The sequence below is a fragment of the Ovis aries genome, chromosome 1 (assembly GCF_016772045.2).
Source record: "Ovis aries strain OAR_USU_Benz2616 breed Rambouillet chromosome 1, ARS-UI_Ramb_v3.0, whole genome shotgun sequence".
NCBI classification, from domain to species: Eukaryota; Metazoa; Chordata; class Mammalia; order Artiodactyla; family Bovidae; genus Ovis; species Ovis aries.
In genome coordinates this window covers 193,849,582-193,865,122 of record NC_056054.1, presented here as the reverse complement: position 1 = coordinate 193,865,122, position 15,541 = coordinate 193,849,582, and the positions used below count along the sequence as shown (strand labels likewise).

Here is a 15,541-nt window from a genome sequence, read left to right as displayed (position 1 = left end):
CCTTTACACATTTACTTATTTAATCTTCATAACAACAGTTTATAATCAAAGCTATGGTTTTTTCAGTAGTCATGTATGGATGTGAGAATTGGACCATACAGAAGGCTGAGCAACGAAGAACTGATGCTTTCACATTGTGGTGCTGGAGAAAGACTCTTGAGAGTCCCTTGGACAGCAAGGAGATCAATCAATCCTAAAGGAAATCAACCCTGAATATTCACTGAAAGGACTGATATTGAAGCTGAAGCTCCAATACTTTGGCCACTTGTTGCAAAGAGCTGACTCATTGGAAAAGACCCTGAGGCTGGGAAAGATAGAAGACAAAAGGAGAAGAGGGCAACAGAAGATAAGATGATTAGATAGCACCACCAACTCAGTGGACATGAATTTGAGCAAACTCTGGGAGATAGTGAAGGACAGGAAACCCTGGCCTGCTGCAGTCCATGGGGGTCACAAAGAGGCGAACACAACTTAGCAACTGAACAAAAACAGCTATTATCAACTGAGAGAGGTAAAAGACCAAAGCACAGAGAAGTTAACTAAGTTCTCTAAGGTCACACAACTAGCAGTAGTGCCAGGATTTGAACCTGGCTCCAAAGTCTGTGCTCTTACACTTTAGGGCCCCAAGTCAAAGCAGCTGCCTGATTTTATAAATAGAGTTTTATTGGAACACAACAACCATGTCTGTTTATTTACATAAATAAACATTTTTGTTTATGTAAAATTTACATAAATAAACACAAATCTGCTTTTGTGTTACAACAGCAGAATTGAGCAGTTGTGACAGAGACCATATGACCACAAAACCCCAAATATTGATCATATCTGGCCCTTTACTGAAAAGGTTGGCTGCTCTATGGTATCCTGCCTATTTGTATGGGGAGAGACAATGATTTTCATTAAGAACCTAGTAACTCCTAAGACCAAACTGGTTCTGAAATTGTTTTCTGAGCCAGTAAGACAAGTGAAAAATAATGTCAGGTTTGTAATTGTACCCTGTCATTTGTACCATAACAATTTTGCCACTGTCCCCTGACATTTGTACTGTAACAGTAAGGTGTAAACTTCAGTAACAAATGATCCATGATAACAATTATTAGTAGAAACATATACCTGATGTCATGGGATCCCAACCTCACAGAACTGGAATTAATTCAGAAATTGTTCATTGCAACCTTGACTCTCCACCTGAAACTATTGTATTGGGTTTCTGAAGCTAATGCCTTAAATCCTCCATGATCATCCTTCCAGCCCTACGTGTAGTCATGGCTTCTTTTACAACAGAGCAAAGTCGCCTCCTTTATGGGGCTCAGGCGCCAGGCTCACACCTGTCATTCTGTCCCCAAGGCAACTCCTCCATGTGGCGGTTTCAGATGCCAAGCAGAGAAACTCCTGAACGCCTGTCATTCACTGGCCTCTTGGACAGTCATTAAAAACTTTCCCGGCCTTTGCAACTACTTCCTGTGAGCCTCTCAGGGACTACTAGTCACTCGTGACCTGTTTTCAGAGCTGATAGTTCTGGCTTCCAAAGCGAACTCGGAATAAGCGCAGCTACAGGTGATTGTTTCCTTTACGCTCCAGGCAGCAGAAAAGAATTGCTCAGTGAAGGTGAAAGGACCAGCATAGGTCAGCTGGGTAGGAATGATTGCCTCTTTCAAGTCGATAGATTTTCATCCTGCTATAAACTATGGGTTCATAACTCAAGATCACTAGAAGGCTATTTATTATCGTCTGTTTGCTGAAGACAGTTGCTTCTTTATAGTTATAAAGAAAAAGAACCCTTTTTGTTTTGTTTGCTTTTCTGGTTTTTCTTCTTTTCTCAAAAGAAAAAATACCTCTACCAAATTAGCAAATTAAGACAATACTGTAGTGATTGAGCTACTGTATGGAAGTCCCATTACCAAAGAATTTCTTTCAGGAACATTTCAAAAGTAAGTTGATCCAAAAGACAACTCCACCATGAGGTTACCTGGAACCTAATCCAGGCTAGAAAGCAGAGTCCAAACAGCTCAAGGTTTTGCAAATTCCACAGCTGCTTCAGGCACAAAATGAAATAAAATAAGGTGTTAAGGTGGAGAACACCAGCAACATCTCACTATTTCCTTATTGTTTTTTGACACTGGGCTCTTTAAATATAAATTGTTTACATTGCCCACAAAGAACACCAAAGTGAAACCTCTTGAGAGTTTTACTAACAATTCCGTTTATAATTTTTTAACCTTACATGATTTCTTTAGGATACCTTTAAATACATTTATGAACTTAGTTTCATTTTTAAAATATAAATGAAGTTGAAGTCTCAGGATCTTAAAGATCTCAAATATTCCTTCAAGGGAATATTCCTTTGGGTGTCTGAAACACTTGATTTTATCTCTCCATTAGAAGTCGTGTGTTCCTACAATTAAAATTCATGCTTAGTCTCACTCTCCTTCATACCAATTAAATATTCACAGACTTATTGCAAGCTCCAAAAGACAAGGTACAGTCATATTCACCTTTTATCCCCCACATGTGACTATAGTAGCAGGTAGTCAATATTGTTATTGTTGCTATGTAACCTCCATGAAGACAAACTTTCTCTATTTTGTTCATTCCTATAACCCCAGCAACTAGAACAATAAACATTAGGTCGTAGCCTCTCAATAGAGTTTGAATAGATTAGCCTACAGCCTTAATAAATGTAATAGAAGGAGTTTTAGAATTTTTAACTTTTTAGAAGTTTTATTAAATCCGGCCCTCCTTGTAAAAGTCAGTGATCAATCAGAGAAGTAGAATCAGTAGAAGATATCTGTTTAGAGATTTAGTGCAAAGAATTAGCCTACACAATCATGGGGACTGACTAGACAAGGCTGAAATCCATAGGGCAGACCATCAGTAAAGGTAGGCTGGAACACTCAGGTGGATTTCTTCTTCTCTAGACAAGAGTCAGCCCTGCTCTTAGGACCTTTCAGCTGATTCAACCAGTTGATCATCTTCGATAACCTCCCTACTGAAAGTTAACAAAGGACTTTAATCATATCTACAAAATACCTTTGTAGCAATACCTTGATCTATGCTTGACTGAGTATCTGGGAACTCTAGTCAAATTGACACATTAAAAAAGACCATATCCCTCGAATACCTATTTTGGAACTTTGAAAGTGACTCCTTCCATTTATGTGTTTATTTCTTTATCTTATTTTGGGTAAGAAGGAATAATCCTGTATGTATCAATCCTATATGTACATTTCTTTAGAAATGTTCACATCATCTGCTCAAGATGTTTCAATAATAGAAACCTAATAACAAATTAGCTGGGTAAATTAAAGGACTAGCGTGCCCTTGCAAAGACATTTCTCCTCTATTAACTCATATAAGAGTTTGAAACAGAAAATGCTTACATAGAGACGGTCACTCAGACATCATTCATAATGGAGAATAATGGTGGAAGGGAAAACCTAAAGATAGTAAAATTGGAATGTAATTTATAGCACGTCCACATGATGGAATATTATGTAAACATTTAATAGTATACTTACAAAATAAAATAATAAAGGTTAAAATGATAGTAAATTGAATAGAGAATAAGAAATCATTACAGAAAACTGTTGTCCCAAAACTTAATTCTTGGAAAAATTTGACAACATTGACAAATCTTTATCTAGATAATTAAGAATATTTTTGAATATTTTGATAATTTGGGATTCAAGAATATCAAGAATTACCAAAATCAAGAATAAAAAAGAATATCATCACCTATATTATAAAAACTAAAAGATTTGTAAAGGAACACTATGAATAATTATAGTATTCAACAAATTAGATACCTAAACAAAATGGGTTCATTTCTAGAAAGATGCAAACTATCAAAACTGACTCAAGCAGAAGTGAAAATCTGAGTAGAACTGTAACAAAGAGATTTAATTCGTTATTTTATAAAGTTTCCACAAAGAAAATCCTAAGACCAGATGACCTCACCAACAAAGTACATAAACATTTAAATAAAGAAGAATATCAATTCTTCACATACTGTTCCAAAAGAGAAAATAGAAGCGAACATTTCCTAACTCAGTCTATGAGACCAGCGTTAACCTAATAAGCAAAACCAGACAGAGACATTGCAAGAAACTACAGACCAACATTCCTTATAAATATGGACACAAGTGTCTTTAAACTACTAGAAAAACAAGTCCAAAAACATGCGAAAAGGATTTCATACCATCATCAACTAATATTTATCCCAGGAATATAAAGGTTGATCATACATATGAAAATCAATAAATATAATACACCATGTTGAAGGGAAAAGGAGAAAGGGGCAGCAGAGGGCCAGAAGGTTAAATAGCATCACAAACTCAATATGGACATGAATTTAAGCAAACTCTGGGAGATTGTAGAGGATAGAGGAGGCTGGTATTCTAGGCTAGGGCAGTTCATGGGGTCGCAGAGTTGGCCATGACTTAGTGACCGAATAACAACAATAGCAATACACCATGTTAGATATAAAGAACAAAAACCACATGATCTTCCCCATAGATGCAGAAATTTTGGACAAAGTTCAATACCCCTTCATGATAAAAATTTGCCAGAGTTCACAGCATCGTTCATAACAATCATAAAGTGGAAACAATCCGAATGCCCATCAATTGATGAATGAGCATTCCATATAATGGAATATTGTTTGGCAATAAAAAGACTGAATAAGCAAATCCACAGAGACAGGAATGTAGACTAATGTTTGCCAGGGGTGACAGAAGGAGGTTCAGGGGTATGAAGAAGTAACTGCTAATGAGTACAGGGTTTCCTTTTGGAGTAATGAAGATATTCTGAAATTAGATGATGATGACAGTTGTAGAGTTCTATGAATATACCACAAGCCACTGACTTGCGTGCTTTAAAACTGATTTTTATGGTATGTGAAAAGTAGTATATTTACAAAAAGTTTTTAAAAACATAATAAGGGCTCCAGGCCATGGTTTAGTTGTGCCTTTACTTAGACCTTATATCCCTCCAGGTATCATAATCGAATTCAGTAATCAAATTAGAGCAACAGAAGGCTCCAAATGGAATGATATTAATCCAGTGCCTCTCAGAATTACCCTGAAGACATTTCATCTGAATATTTTCTGCATAGCTTTTATCTAAGTTCCTGTTATAAATAGCCATATGGAACTAACTTTTGCATTTTTTGCATGAATACTGAAAACATTGCCCATCCTATTATCAGGTCATTTATTGCTACCACATTATAAAATACTTTATGAAAATAACATTTTACAATTTATATTCAGAAAAGCAATGTCCTTTAGGAATTATTCTTTTTACTTACCAAAATTATACAACTGATTGTGATTTCTTTTTAGCCTTGGAGAAAGCCCAGTTGAACTGTAGCAATTATGTTGATTGAAATAATTAACATATTTGTATCTCCATTTTTTTCTTTGTTTTTCTTTTTCTATTCATAATTTGCTACGTTATGGCATGCAATTTAAGTTATTTCAGATCCCAATATTTGAAGAATTGGTGCAGGACTTTGGACTAAGTTTCAATATTTAATTGTACCTTACATTAAATCAGGATTTCTCTGTATTGATAGTATTGCTATTCTGAGCAAGGTAATTCTCTGGTGAGGGCAGGCTGTCCTGTGCATTGTAGTATATTCAACAGCATCTTGGTCTCCACCCACGAGATGCCAGTAACAAGTCTTCAGTTAGACAACCAAAAATGTATTCGGACATTGCCAAATGTCCCCTGGAGGGCAAAATTGCCCATGATTAAGAATCACTTTCTTAAGTCATCATTGAAAAACTGACCCCCATTACTCTTTCCAGGCAGTCTTAAGGTGACAAAAATTCATTACTCTAGATGGATAGGTAGGTAGGTAGATAGATAATAGAGAGACAGATAGTTTCATACTTTGCTCACTTATTTGAGATGAATCAAGGATGTCTCTGAACTGGATGTCAGTCCCTGAAGCAGAGCTATTTCCACACAGATCTTTAAAAAAAGAATTTTCTAATCTTTCATTTGAATCCAACAATCCATTAAAAAGAAAATTAAATTTAGGTGAGGAAACAGATAAAGGGATATGATCAATTTCAGGGCTAAACTCCAAATTCAGTGCTGCTCCTCTTCCTGCCAGGAAAACCTTCCTCTCTGTCTGCATATAGCATCCCTCCCCAGGTGGGTCAAGGATGGGAGTGAAGTCCTATGAGCCTAAAGATAATCTTCTAAAGTGATCTTCCAAGTATTCCAGTCAATACCTAGAAAATGGACTACCTCTTCCCAGAGTACACTGTATTCCAATCTAACTAAAACTCACAAATTTCCATTAGCTCTAACTTCCTGTTTACAGGGAATGAAAGGGATAGAAGAATGAGTTAGACACTAGTGGGAAACAATCAATCAGATCCTAAAGTAGGGGCATTCCATCAGACAACTGGTCTGAACTATTCCAAAATGTCAGTATCTTGAAAATAAACAATCAGAAAACAAAATCATGGATAGACTATTTTGGAATAAAATAGACCAGCCATCATAGTAATTAAATGCAACATGTGGACCTAGATTGGAATCCTGGTAGTATCTAAAAGGATTCTTAGGATAAAGAGAATTTTGAATTTAGATTTCATCAGTCTTATTTTTCTTCTATGTGATAATGGTGGTGTGGTATAATAGGAGATTGTTCTAATTCTTAAGAGATACTTGGGGAAACTATTTTGGGATAAAGTGCCATGATATCTGCAACTTTCTAATTGGTCGACAATAATAAAACAACAAAGGTAGATAGACACATATAGTAAAATATTAACATTTTTTGAAGTTTAAATGGAAGATGTGAAGTTTGATGTACTATTCTTTCAGTTTCTCAAAACTTATGGAATATTTTCATTTTTCATAGAAAGTTCAGGGGAAATTAACAACACTCCTTAAATGCACTGGTTCTTAAAGAGTAACCCACAGGTCACTTTTGGTTGGGGAAGGTCCATGGTTATGCTTCAAGGACTCCACAAGCTCCTTACAGTTGTGAGCTGATGCAGCTCTACCTTTCTCTATAGTCCTCATTCAAATGTTCAAGGGGGTCGGTCCCACGCCTTCAGAAGGGCTGAGGCCTATAGGCTTGTCTGAAGATTTTAGGTCTAATGCCTGCCAACGTGGGAGATTTTTGAGTTGCAATTGAATTGCAATTGCTGCTCCAATAACATGTAGGCCACAAGACCTTAGAACTGAAAGGAAGGAAAGTTAGGAATGATTTAATTCAACCCTAGAGACAGCAGCTCTGAAATAGACCTTGTCCAGGATCAGGCAATTAGCTCACTCTCTGTTCAAAGAACTATCTGGTTCAGTCACTTGACCTCTTCCAACTTCTATGTGGACTTGAAAAGCCGAAAACATCCTGTCCCTGCCTACTCTCCTCCCCAGGATCATTCCTAACCTGCTACAGGGTGTCCTTGGGGTTCTTCTGACATGAGCAGCACACACAACCTTAGAGCATTTGCTCTCCTGGTCCTCCTTGCCATGCTCTTCCTCCAAACATTTGCATGGCCAACTGCTCACCCCCCCTCAACCCCTCCCACTCTTTTACGCCTGCTCTGGTCTACCGATGAGGCTGAACACCTGTTTAATACTGCAGCTTCCTTCACCACCAGCCCCAAAAGTATGTGGTCCCACTATCCATTATTTTCCATATCAGCTATGACCTTCGAACATTCTAGACATTTTTCCCGTCTAGTATCAGTTCAGTTCAGTTCAGTTGCTCAGTCATGTCCAACTCTTTGCAATCTCATAGACTGCAGCATGCCAGGCTTCTCTATCTATCACCAACTCCCAGAACATACTCAAACTCATGTCCATCGAGTCGGTGATGCCATCCAACCATCTCTTCCTCTGTCATTCCTTTCTCCTTCCACCTTCAGTCTTTCCCAGCATCAGGGTCTTTTCAAATGAGTCAGTTCTTAGCATCAGGTGGCCAAAGAATTGGAGTTTAAGCTTCAGCATCAGTCCTTCCAATGAATATTCAGGACTGATTCCTTTAGGATTTACTGATTCGATCTCCTTGCTGTCCAAGGGACTCGAGTCTTCTCCAACACCACAGTTCAAAAGCATCAATTATTTGGCACTCAGCTTTTTTTATAGTCCAACTCTCACATCTATACGTGACTACTGGAAAAATCATAGCTTTGACTAGATCAACCTTTGTTGGCAAAGTAATGTCTCTGCTTTTTAATATGCTGTCTAGGTTGGGTCATAACTTTTCTTCCAAGGAGCAAGTGTCTTTTAATTTCATGGCTGCAGTCACCATCTGCAGTGATTTTGGAGCCCCCCAAAATAAAGTCTGCCACTGTTTCCATTGCTTCCCCATCTATTTGCCATGAAGTGATGGGCCCAGATGTCATGATCTTCGTTTTCTGAGTTTTAAGCCAACTTTTTCACTCTCCTCTTTCACTTTCATCAAGAGGCTCTTTAGTTCTTCGCTTTCTGCCATAAGGATGGTGTCATCTGCATGTCTGAGGTTATTGATATTTCTCCCAGCAATCTTGATTCCAGTTTGTGCTTCATCCAGCCCAGTATTTCTCATGATGTACTCTGCATAGAAGTTAAATAAGCAGGGTGACAATATACAGCCTTGACATACTCCTTTCCGAATTTGGAACCAGTTTGTTGTTCTATGTCCAGTTCTAACTGTTGCTTCTTGACCTGCATACAGATTTCTCAGGAGGCAGGTCAGGTGATCTGGTATTCCCATCTCTTAAAGAATTTTCCAAGGTTTGTGGTGATCCACACAGTCAAAGGCTTTGGCATAGTCAATAAAACAGAAGTAGATGTTTTTCTGAAACTCTCTTGCTTTTTCAACGATCTGACAGATGTTGGCAATTTGATCTCTGGTTCCTCTGCCTTTTCTAAATCCAACTTGAACATCTGGAAGTTCATGGTTTGTGTACTGTTGAAGCCTGGCTTGGAGAATTTTGAGCATTACTTTACTAGTGTGTGAGATGAGTGCAGTAGTTGAGCATTACCACAATTGTGCAATTACCACAATTGTGTGGTAGTTTGAGCATTCTTTGGCATTGCCTTTCTTTTGGATTGGAATGAAAACTGATTTTTTCCAGTCCTGTGGCCATTGCTGAGTTTTCCAAATTTGCTGGCATACTGAGTGCAGCACTTTCACAGTATCACCTTTTAGGATGTCAAATAGCTCAACTGGAATTCCATCACTTCCACCAACTTTGTTCGTAGTGATGCTTCCTAAGGCCCAGTTGACTTTGGATTCCAGGATGTCTGGCTCTAGGTGAGTGATCACACCATCGTGATTATCTGGGTCATGAAGATCTTTTTTGTATAGTTCTTCTGTGTATTCTTGCTGCCTCTTCTTAATATCTTCTGCTTCTGTTAGGCCCACACTATTTCTGCCCTTTATTGTGCCCATCTTTGCATGAAATATTCCCTTTGTATCTCTAATTATCTTGACGAGATCTCTAGTTTTTCCCGTTCTATTGTTTTCCCCTATTTCTTTGCATTGATCACTGAGGGAGGCTTTCTTATCTCTCCTTGCTATTCTTTGGAACTCTGCATTCAAATGGGTATATTTTTCCTTTTCTCTTTTGCCTTTAGCTTCTCTTTTCTCAGCTATTTTTAAGGCCTTCTCGGACAACCATTTTGCCTTTTTGCATTTCTTTTTCTTGAGGATGGTCTTGATCACTGCCTCCTGTACAATGTCACGAACCTCTATCCATAGTTCTTCAGACACTCTAGCAGATCTAATCCCTTGAATCTATTTGTTACTTCCAGTGTATCATCATAAGGGATTTGATTTAGGTCATACCTGAATGGCCTAGTGGTCTTCCCTACTTTCTTCAATTTAAGTCTGAATTTGGCAATAAGGAGTTCATGATCTGAGCCACAGTCAGCTCCCAGTCTTGTTTTTGCTGACTATATAGAGCTTCTCCATCTTTGGCTGCAAAGAATATAATCAATCTGATTTCTGTATTGACCATCTGGTGATGTCCATGTTAGAGTCTTCTCTTGTGTTGTTGGAAGAGGGTGTTTGCTAGTATCCTTATTGTTTATTGTCAGTTTTCCCCATTGGAATACATGCTCCTTATATGCTCCAAATATAGAGATCTTTATTTTATTTATTGGTTTGTCCCAAGTGCCTAGAGCAATGCCTGGCACAGAGAAGATACTCAATCCTGGAAATTTTTGCTGTATTAATGAATATTTTCTCTTTGCAAACTAAGACGTAATTTCAACTTAAAGGGGACCAAAGAGAAGAAGAAAATTAATAATAAGTAGTAGAAGGAGGGTTTCCCTCGTGGCTCAGTGATAAAGAATCCACTTGCCAACGCAGGAGACAAGGGTTTGGTCCCTAGTTTGGGAAGATCCCGCGTGCCTTGGAGCAATTAACCTTGTGTGACACAACTATTGAGCCCAAGTCCTGCAACTACTGAAGCCCATGTGTCCTAGAGCCCACAGAGTAGCCGCCGCAGTGATATGCCTATGCACCTCAATTATAGAGCAGCCTCTGCTCACCAAAATTAAAGAGCCCGTGTAGCAGTGAGGACCCAGCACAGCAAAAAGAAAAAATAAATAAAATAAAAATAAGTAGTGGGACCTCCCTGGTGATCCAGTGGTTGGAATTCCATGGATCCCACTGCAGAGGGGGCAGGTTCAACCCCTGCTCGAGGAACTAAGATCCTGTATGCCACACAGCATGGTCCAAAAAAAAAAAAAAGTAACCATAATAATAAGTAGGAAAAGTGAAGGAGAAAGGTTATGCTGGATTTTTTCCTTATTTAAAAGGTAGGATTTGATGAAATGGATGTATGACCAGCAGCCTGTCCTGTCAGCTAGCACTGCTTCATACATGGAACAGATTAGCAACATCTTTTCCTGCCTGAGGGCTTACGTGTTGCAATTCTCTTGTAATAAGTTCCTAAATATTTAATACCTGAATGACTTTCTAATAGGGTGTTAATTTACTACATCCCAGGCATAATTAAGAAGCATCCATTCAGGTCGGTTGAGATTAAAGGCCAGAAGTTTAGCTTGCAGAGCCAAGTAAATAAGAAAGATGCACAGGCGTTATGTGGAGGAGCACTTACACAGAGGAGCATGTGCATGCACACGCTCACCCTGGCAGCTGTGTTTTTCTAAGATTCATCCTCTGCTTCAGGCCCAGTAAGCTCCCTTCTGTTTTGAGTGTGAAGTTGAGGTGAACCCAGAGGGCCCAGCTCTCAGTGGGGCTCTGCGGTGGCTCCCCCAGTAGTCACTCTTCAGAAGACCTTAACCTGGTGTTTATGGAGACATCCCATCTACAGGTGTGGCCGTGGGTATCTGCTAGTAAACTTCACCAGAAACAGGCTAAAGTCAGAGAGCAAAAAGTGATGGCTGTGGAAACCAAACATTCCATATGTTTTGATAGTAACTTTTCGTTGTAAACACTCATGTATTATCTTACCATGACCTCAAGTTTTAGAGGAACAAATAGACCGACTGGTACTCTGAAGGGATTCTGAGGAAATCTGACAAAATATAGTTAGATTTTTCTTTCTCCACCCCCAGCATGTTGCATGCTGGTGGAGAGACCCAGGGCCTTTTAGGAAGTTTTCCCATATTGCATAACATTTCTCATCACTGTGGGCCTATCTCATTCTTTTTTTTTTTTTTTTTTTTTTTGACACAAGGTTACTTGAATCATTACTGGCTTCCATTCATAGTGACAAGCCATCCTCTCTCCTCACATATTTCCAGATTGCCAGACATAAGGAAAGGAGAAGGCAATGGCACCACACTCCAGTACTCTTGCCTGGAAAATCCCATGGGTGGAGGAGCCTGGTGGCCTGCAGTCCATGGGGTCGCTAAGAGTCAGACACAACTGAGCAACTTCACTTTCACTTTTCACTTTCATGCATTGGAGAAGGAAATGGCAACCCACTCCAGTGTTCTTGCCTGGAGAATCCCAGGGACGGGGAAGCCTGGTGGGCTGCCGTCTATGGGGTCACACAGAGTTGGACACAACTGAAGTGACTTAGCAGCAGCAGCAGCAGACATAAGGAAAAGAAGTTTAATAAGAGTTTCCTTAAAAAAAAATTTCATTTTTGTGGTTGCTATTGCCATTATTCATTGAAGAATTATTTAGTGAATGACTAAATGTTTAGTGTTTAATAGAGTGTGCCAAGCACCAGAGAAATATTAGTACAAAAACACTGCTCCTTTTCCAAGGAGTTTATAGTCTTGACTCATAAAACAGAGAAATAAGAAACCAGAAAGTTGAAATACAGAAAGAGAGAGGCAACAAAGGAGGTAAGTACAGATTGATTCTCAATAGGAAATGCTACGGGTGAAAATTTCCAAAACAGGAGGCAAGAACTAAGACAAACATGCCACTACCTGGAGAAGGCACTGAGAGCATTTTATATATTTCCTTTGAATTGTTTTAATATAGTTGTGCACATCCTGAGGGTAGAATCTGCTATTCCACCTTTTTTTTAAATTTAATATAAGAACATAAGCATTTCCCCTGCATTATTCGAAACTAGTCATAAGCATGTTTTAGCCCTATAAAGATGCTATAATTTGCTTATCCTATTCCTCATTGTTCATCAGTTACAAGGCACATTGTTTTCATTCAGATTAAGTCATTCATCCTGCGTTTATTGAACCCTTGGCTATCAGGGGTCAGACACTGGGCTGGGTTTGAAGATGTAAACTGAGTTAGTCTAGAGAGACCTCAAGGAACTCAAAAGGTGACAGAAGACCTGGGAAGCAGGCATCTAATATGAAAATAAGGTGCCAAGAGGAGGCACAAGGGATTACAAGAACCCAAAGAGGAAGGGACCTACAGGGACCACACATTGGGTGGCTTAAACAACAGAAATATACTTTCTCATAGTTCTGGAGACGAAACATCCAAGATGAAGGTGTTTGGTTTGATTTGGTTTCTTATACAGTCTTTCTCCTTGCCTTGCATTTGGTGGCCTTTCACTGTGTCTTCATGTGGTCTTTCCTCTGCCTATGTGCACCCCTGGTGTCTGTACGTTCAAATTTCCTCTTCTTGTAAGGACATTGGTCAGATTGAGTTATCATATCCTAAGGGCCTCATTTTAACTGAATCACCTCTTTAAAGGCCCTATCTCCAAAGACAGTCTCAGTTTGAGGCTTTGGGTGGGGTCAGGGCCTTAACACAAGAATTTTAAGGAGACGTAATTTAGCCCAAAATGTTTAGTGACAAGAAAATGCTTCTGGAAGGAGGTGAAAATTTGCTCATTGTAGAAGGAGGAATAAAACTGAAAAGTGGAAGGAAATAGAAATAGTAGGTATAATATAACACGTATGATATTTGGGGTTGACCAAATGACCGAAAAGTTCAATCAGGTTTTCCTGCAAGGTGTAAGAGAAAAACATAAATGACTTTCTGGCCAAGTAAATGTATATATTAAGGTCTTGTTACTGTTGTTTAGTTGCTAAATCATGTCCAACTCTTTTTGTGACCCCATGGACTACAGCCCACCAGGCTCTTCTGTCCAAGGGATTTCCCAGGCGAGAATATTAGAATGGGTTGTCATTTCCTTCTCCAGGGATCATCCCAACCCAGGGATTGAACCTGCATCTCCTGCATGAGCAGGTGGATTCTTTACCACTGAGCCACCAGAGAAGCCCTATATTAAGGCCTTGGGACATGAACAAAGATAACATCATGCACAGAGGAACTACAAGAATTTCAGCATGACTAGTGCAAAGGGTACAAAGAAAAATGAGGAGTGCAGAGGCAAGTATAAGTAATTCTGAAAAATATAAAGTTTTGTCCATATTTCTGATTGTTTCACTGAGAATGACTCTGTTGGAATGACAGAGCCAAAGATGGGCTCTGCCCAGGCCACACTGCCCTCTTCCCCATGTTTTCTGTGTTGATACTTAACCAGTCATTGAAGTTTCCCAGGCTTTTCGCTAGAGATTGAACAATTGCTTCAGGGCAGTCACCAGCAGCCTTCAGCAACCTGCCATCCCTCCAGAGAGTCCTGGATACACATCTGGTCACTTCTGTGCCCTCTTTTCTGCTAGGTTTCACTACTCTCTCTCCGTCTAGTCAAGGCTATGGTTTTTCCTGTGGTCATGTATGGATGTGAGAGTTGGACTGTGAAGAAGGCTGAGTGTCGAAGAATTGATGCTTTTGAACTGTGGTGTTGAAGAAGACTCTTGAGAGTCCCTTGGACTGCAAGGAGCTCCAACCAGTCCATTCTGAAGGAGATCAGCCCTGGGATTTCTTTGGAAGGAATGATGCTAAAGCTGAAACTCCAGTACTTTGGCCATCTCATGCGAAGAGTTGACTCATTGGAAAAGACTGTGATGCTGGGAGGAATTGGGGGCAGAAGGAGAAAGGGACGACCCAGGATGAGATGGCTGGATGGCATCACGGACTCGATGGATGTGAGTCTGAGTGAACTCCGGGAGTTGGTGATGGACAGGGAGGCCTGGCGTGCTGCGATTCATGGGGTCGCAAAGAGTCGGACATGACTGAGCGACTAAACTGAACTGAACTGAACTGAACTCTCTCTCCAAACTTACATGGAAGACTCAGGCTCCTAGGTCTCCAGTTCACCCTCAGAAACATCAGTCATGCTGTTTGAATGGGACACAATCAAGGAATTAAACACCATGACTGGGACCTCCCTGATGGTCCAGTGGTTAAGAATCAGCCTGCCAATGCAGAAGACACAGGTTCAATTCCTGGTCCAGGAAGATCCCACATGCCTCAGGGCAACTAGGCCCATGTGCTACAACTGCTGAGCATGCCCACCCTAGAGCTCATGTTCCAAAACAAGAGAAACCTCCACAATGAAAAGCCTGGGCACAGCAACTAGAGAGTAGCCCTCCAGTTACTGCAACAAGAGAAAGCCCATGTGCAGCAACGAAGACTCAGGGCAGCCAAAAATAAACAATTTTTTAAAAACACCATGGTTTCCATTTCTCAATATCCTCTCTTTTGAACTAGACTATCAGTTACTTGGCATGTCTCATCTCCTTGAATGATCACAACCTGGCACTCTAGTGAAACTAGGGAAAGATCATTGGTGAGTCTGTTTGCTCCCCAGAACCTCAGTTTCTCTACCTATAAAATGTGGAACATGAAATTTTTGGAATCTATGCTTCCACCAAGCACACTAACATTTTTGCACAGTGCTTTAAAGTGTTTAAAATACTTTTGATAAATAGGACCTTACTTAATACAAAAATACCCAATAAATATTTGCTGACACAAATGACAGTGAGGACTCTGTGTTAACTGAAAGGAATCTGTTTTTGTTCAGTTGCTAAGTCATGTCTGATTTTTTGCAACCCGTGGACTGTAGTCCGCCAGGCTCCTCTGCCCATGGAATTTCCCAGGCAAGAAAACTGGAATGGGTTGCCATTTCCTTCTCCAGGGGATCTTCTGGACCCAGGGACTGAACCCACATCTCCTGCATTGGCAGGCAGATTTTTTTTTTTTTTTTTTTTTTCAGTATCCATATAATTTATTTCTCACAGTTCTGACAAATGAACATTATTCAAGAACACGCTGTAA

General features: G+C 39.6%; 1 long non-coding RNA gene across 3 annotated transcripts in view; it reads left to right on the top strand.

Annotated features, from left to right (window-relative positions):
- Positions 1-15,541, top strand: part of LOC106990874 (uncharacterized) — a 68,714-nt gene that overhangs the window by 7,893 nt on the left and 45,280 nt on the right. The window lies entirely within an intron of this gene.